Genomic DNA, 6488 nt, shown 5'->3' on the forward strand with positions numbered 1-6488 from the left:
TTGTTGAGATTCCAATAATTTTTTAACAGTAAAGGGCTGCAGTTTAGGAACATAAAACACCCCTGCTCGTGGCAAGCGCTCATGGCAAAGTGCAACACGGTGACACAACAGTAATTACACCTCAAATCCCAGAAACCAGGACTATTTCTCTCATGAAAAGGTAGGCCCCTCTGATGAGCTGGGGATTTCAAAATCATTTTTAAAGGGCCAGTTCACACCCTCATTCCAGCCAAAGTAATCCAGCAACAGGCTGTACGAAGTTGGTGGAATTAACCTGAGTTTAGACCAGATTTCTAAAAAGTCAGCCCTCACCTCATATTTGCACATGCTATGAATAAGAGCCTGAATGGAATGAATGATCAGCTGTTAATAGAAATTTGCCTTCAAGTCTTAGGCAGATTACAAGTTAAGCAGAACATAAGCCCCGTGCAGAAATTTGAATAAGTGTGTGTGTCAAATCGGTATTCTTTTAAATCAAAGATGTCCTTCTTTAGACATCAAATATCACACTAACCATGTACATAAAGCATATGCTGTAAATATCTTAGTATTTGATCCAGCAAATGTTTATTCCTATGAGTCATCCTGGTCACTTTAACCTGAGTAAGGATTGGATCCAGCAAATATTTTCTTCCTAAATAAATGGAATCACTACAGAAAGACAGTTTTTAAACCATCTCTAGAGGGGTACAGGATTAATAGTAGTGACATGAAGGAGTACCAGATAGAATGAGTGATGTATATATATATATGTATGGTGTATATCCAGTAAGAAACCAAGTGTTCATAACAGGTTTGAAGGAAACCTTCTCCCAAACACATTCAGAACTGTACAGTAAATCTCCATGTTTTGGGCACCTTCTCATCAAGCCAGATTACTTCTGGCGAAATTCTTCCAACAGTGTAACCATCCTAATTTACAGATTGAAAACTGACAGCTGTATCATAATACACGACTGCATATTTTTACCTTCCCCTTTTTTTTGAAGTGAAAGACACCAGTATTTCTCTATAGCTCCAGAAGTATTTATTCCTGTGTTGCCTGTATCTTACCTTGAAGGTTTGCTTACAATACTACCACAAAGGCGGCTTAAACAGAAAGAAGGCAGAAATGTTTTTTTCCTCTGCATGTGACTCAACTGAACTTTTTCAGGCATGGACAAACAAAGCCTAGAAACCACTTTAACGATATCCAAAGCCACTACAGCATCCAGCAGCAACAACAACAAAAAAACCCACTGGTTCCAAATGACACCAAACACGCTACACACATGCTCACACATCTCCACACATCACCACGCTATCACTGCTCAGCTGGACACTCACGGCCGGGTCCACTTCGTAATTAAGTTTCTGCTGTTCTTTTCTAGCTGTTTAATTAAAACTCCTTTAAGCACACTCTGTCTTTACTAAGACTCCTGTCAAATCAACATCTTCCCTCTGCTTCACTGCTTGCATACACCCCACTCAGCACTGACTAAGAAACTGGAGAATATAAAACTATAATTTGAATCTCAAGAGCTGTTGTTACACTGCCCTGGCTGAAAAGGCCAATAATATTTACTTCACCAAAGCGGCGTACACAGAATTGATGCTCAAAATACACCGAACGTGTTTAGCAATAAAGTACTTTCCAAAGGTATTTCTAGATTGCTAAGAAGAAAAATTGAAAGAAATCCTTTGCATCCAAAATTTCTGCTTGGTCAGCTGATAAAAACCTGGAGCAAATAAAATGCAGAATTATCCCTACTGGTATAGAAAACACCTTATGACCTAATTAAACACCAGTGCAGTGTGAAAAGACATGTTTTACCACAAAGGTGAAAAAATAAATGCACCTCTAAATGTTTACCCTCAATGAAAATAATTTCAAAAAGTTGATTTTAAAAACTTGCAACTTCAGAATGTGACCCAAACATAAAAATCTTCAATTTTGTGTTTCAAGAACATCCACTGTATTAATTCTTGTATTTCTATTCCTAGATAAAGGATGCATGTGTGTGTATATAAAAATATATATATTCACATACAAACAAACATGCAAGCTTCCCTCCCACTCCCAGAAGTAATTTAATATACAGGTCTGTGTCATTTTTAATAGCACCATCTTACCATCAGTACAATCTAATATTCTGTAATGGTATTCCCCAACTATTTATAGAGATAGCATACATCATACATTACAGACACACATTCCCAATCTAGGGTTGTAAGAAGAATCCTACATAATTTTAAATTAATGTAATTATAACCATTTTTGTTTTCATATTCAATTGCAGGTAGCACTTAGTTATTTACATGAATTTTCCTGTTAGAGGCATTCCCACAGAGATTTCCATATTAGATGTGCTGCATAATAACCGAGCAGGCAGCTAGGGAGAGGAGCATGTTATCCATACAGCTCCCAGCTTTGCCATTACCCAGGTCAGACAGCTCTGTAAAACCGCTAACTGCCAAAATTGCATTTCTAAACTTTATCAGCACGAAGAGAAAGCAAATATGCTCCTGCTAATACAGGAATACAGCTGCATATGTACTTTTTCTCCCTGAGGCTCTGCCATTTCGGCTTACATTTCTTATAAATCCTATTTCAAGTCAGAAAACACCAGTACAATCTGATGTTTCTTGGCCTTTCTTGCCTAGATGGTGTTCAACACGGAACAGTTAAAAAATACTGGGAGCCATTTACATTCAGAGAGCGCAGGGCAGAACTGCTGCCTAACTTTCCAGCACTTCTGGAGGTCACTTTTCATTTCTTCATATCAAAGGCAGGCACTTGTTTCTAATAAGTTAACAACTCTCCTGAGAAACGTGGGTGGCTGGTATTTCATTGTTTCATAAATATTTTTATACTGGTAACACCATTCAACTTAAAACAGATTTCAAGAGGAGAAAAATCACGACTAGGACCGCGTTCAACAGAGGTAGGAGCGCAAACTTTTTTACTTGGTGAAAACAGACATTATTCCCCCCCTCCTCTCGCTTTATTTCGCCTCGCTGTTTTTGTTTGGTAGTGTGGAGGGGGCCGCTTTGTTTTAATTTGGGTACAAAAGCCGCACTGTATAACTTTTCCCTCCCCCTTGGAAGTGCACTTCCTTTGAAAGCGCTCCTCTGCGAACAAAGGCTGCCACCGGCCCTCCGCACCAGCGCCGGGGACAGCTGTGCGATGGAGCTCTTCAAAACCTCGCCGAGAAAAGAAAAAAAAAAAAAAACCCTGCGGTTCCTACCGAAAGGAAGTTTTCCAGGGACAATCTCCTCGGTGTTGCTGTAACTGCGACTTTGTCTTTTTTGGATACAATGTTTCTGCTGACTCCCGAAAATTTTCCACTTGAATGTGCAATTAACCAGCAGCGGCGGCAGCAGCAGCTCTGGAGAAGGAGAAGAAGCAGCGAAAAAGGACATTCCTTCTTTCATCTTTTAGAGGAAAATAAAAGAGGGGAGGGAGGCAAAACTGGGGGCAGCGCGGCGAGCGGAGCTCCGCGCCAGGCCGGGCCGCCCGGGGATGGCTCCTGAGCGCTGCGAGCTCTGCGCCCAGCCCGGGGCTGCTCGCGGCTTTCCTGCTTCCCCGCGTTAAAAAAAAAAAAAAATGTGAAAAATGCCAAGGATCGGTGCGCGCGTGTGCGGGGGGAGCCCGTGTGTGTGTGTGTGTGCGTGTGTGAGTGCGAGCGGCGTGTGAGCGCGCCGGTGCCGGGCGGTGACTCAGGCGAGTAAGTGGAGCGGCGGCGCGGGGGAGCGGAGCGGGGCGGGCGGCAGCGCCTGTTGCAGCTCCGGCCGCGGCCCCGCAGCGGCACAACTCCGCGGGAAACTACTTCTGCCCCCGCCGCGGCCCCCGGCCCGCCTGCCCCGGCACCTGCGGGGGCGCCGGCCCCCCCCGGGCCGCCCCCGGCCGGGACGGGCCCCCCGCCCCGCCGCACAAAGCGCCGGCGGCGTGCGCGCCCGCGGCCCCCTCTTACCTCCGCGCCGCGGCCCCCTCCGCGCACCGCCAGCGCGCCGCGCTCCGACGGCAAAACTTCGCCCGCCGCCCCCGGGCCGCCCTGGCTATTTATGGCCCCGCGCCTATTTTTAATCCGCCGCTTGACTATTTATACCGCGGCCGTAGGTTGCCGCGGGCCGGCGGACGGAGCCCTCGGAGGATGAGTTGCTGCCCGGCCGGCGGCGGGGCGGGCCGGGCTCCCGGCCGGGCTGCGCGGCGCCAGCGATGCGAGGAATGCGCGGAATGAGGGGAGGAATGAAATGAACGCGGGAGCGGGGCGGCCGCGGGGCGGAGCGCGGCCCGCCGCCCCCTGCGGCCGCGGGCGGGCGGGCGGGGCGGCGGGCGGGGCCTCCGCGCCGCGCTGACCTCATAGGGGAGCCCGCGGGAGGGGACCGGGCCGGCCGAGCGGGGCGGCCGCGGGACCGCGCTCGGGGGAGCCGCGGGGCGATGCCGTCCTGCGCGCCCGGCGATGGACCGGCGGCGGGGTCCGCAACACGGCGTGCGGTGCCGTGAAACGGAGTTCCAAAGGATGCGCTGGACAGGGCTCTGCCATGGGGTCCAGCTGGGGAATGGATGGGGAGGCTCCCCTGGGAGGCTCAGTGTACCCGCACTCACATCCAACCCATGGGTGCCCTGTAAAGCCCTATGCAAACCCTCACGAATCCCTAAGAAACGCAGCTCTGTGTCCAAAAGGCCAGCACAGCAGCCCAGGGCCCAACAGAGCCCCAGAGCACGGGATGAGAAGACATCGCACCCCAAGTTGACATGGACGTAACACGGCCCAGGGGTCCACAGTCTTCACCCACAATCCAGATCCTGACCTTTCTCACAAAACTGTCCCCAGATTCAGATTGTGCAATGCCAGTTTTGCACCACTCCAAATGAGTGAGCCTAAGTGCCACTGGACTGACTATCTGTACCCTTCTTGTACTTGTGCAACCCATCCCCCAGAAACACTCCCCAAGCACCATCACAGGCACGTCTCCTTCAGTTAACAATCCACTACCTTATGGAAATAATTGCAGGGAAGGCACAGCTGTTGTGCTTGTGAAAATTCATATTTGCATAAGCAAAATGGATAACTGGACACCTTGGTGTTTGTGAAATAAATTGCCTGTTTTGATGCGCAAACACACATTTCTACCCACCTTTGAAAGTTTGCCCAGCAGGGCTGTGGCATTTGCAGCTATCAGGAAAATCATATTACAGCCTCAGAAGAACAAGGTGTCAGTGTCACCAAGCAGCATTTACATGTTCACACGGCATGTAAGTTCATGGCATGCTGGTGGAATCCTCAATAAATGCCCTGTGTATTACTCGGTGTGACACAGAGAAGGGATGCCCAGCGTGTCCTTCTGTGAATACCAGGAACACGCTTGTCCCGGTGCTTTCCCTGTACCAATCTTGTGAGACAGCCATGCTGTTAACAGACATCCTTGTAGCCTGTGACTGACCCGACAGCCTCTTGAAAGGGAGCCACTTCAAGATGACATTGTGGTTTACAGGGAGACTGCAGCTGGTTTTTACCTTTGTGGACCAGGCACGGAGTGTGTATGACAGGCCATACAAGACACATACAAGCAGAAGGTGCAGGGTTCTCACTGGTCACACTCATCACACTGACTAAAACATTCCTGCAGAGAAGTGTGCAACAAGTAGCAATATCAAGGCAAGCCAAATTCTGAGCAGGTCTTGGTCAAAGGACTGTGAGAATGCAAAAATGAATGTATTTTGGGGTATTTTTTTCCGCACGCCATTCCATACTGGCTGAAAAATTTCTTCCCCAAAACAGGCTACAAGAAACCCCTTCACACATGCAGAATTTCTTTTCTCTTCCACTCCTTCTTTCCAAATAGCTCTAGTAATATTGTCTAATAAGTGTCTGAGTGCCTGCACAATTGGGAAAATTCAATCACTTTGCAGATGTCTGCACAAAAGCCATAGTCTCTTGAGTGCACTTAGAGTTTACCAACTCTTTTCCAAAGTTGGAACAGAAAAACAGGACAAAACATTGCCCCCTAACATCTATAACATAGATTTCTTCAGTCATTAGGCTTAAACTCCCTCATCTATCCTCGCTGCATGCGCAGAAATGTGAAATGTCTTTAAATTAATGTGGGTTTTATTCCATAAGGCTTGCAGAGGAAGTACCAAGAATATTGACTCTTAAATTCTGTGCCTGTGCAGGGCCCGAAAGTTATCACAGCTCTGTACATGGGAAGGAAGAGTAGCAGATCTTTGGACAATGGATAAGTAGAGTTTGGAAACCTGTTACCTGTAGCAAATTCTCACAAATGAAGGGATGAAAATTTTGCAGGATCATGCTCTCCTTGTGGAAAAGAAAAAAAAAGAAGACTGTTTCTGCAGCCATCATCGTGGATCAGACAAATCAGACTCAAACCAGGTTGTAGCTGTTTGCTGTATGTACAGACAGACAGTTCACTAGCTCTTTCACAATTCAGAATTCAGAACTGTGGAAGAATAATTAAATTTACCTGATGCCTGCATATTTTTC

At 47.5% G+C, this 6488-nt stretch overlaps 1 protein-coding gene across 1 annotated transcript in view; it reads right to left on the bottom strand.

The window, feature by feature from the left end:
- LOC309574630 (transcriptional enhancer factor TEF-1-like) overlaps positions 1 to 4183 on the bottom strand; it is a gene marked incomplete at its 3' end in the record, with an annotated part of 113951 nt that extends 109768 nt beyond the window's left edge. Inside the window, exons 1-2 of the mRNA XM_082284411.1 lie at positions 3954 to 4183; positions 3228 to 3368 (exon numbers count right to left, since the gene is read on the bottom strand). The remainder of the gene's footprint in view (positions 1 to 3227; positions 3369 to 3953) is intronic.
- Positions 4184 to 6488: the final 2305 nt, after the last annotated feature.

The sequence above is a fragment of the Coloeus monedula genome, assembly GCF_965178545.1.
Source record: "Coloeus monedula genome assembly, chromosome: 6".
NCBI lineage: Eukaryota > Metazoa > Chordata > Aves > Passeriformes > Corvidae > Coloeus > Coloeus monedula.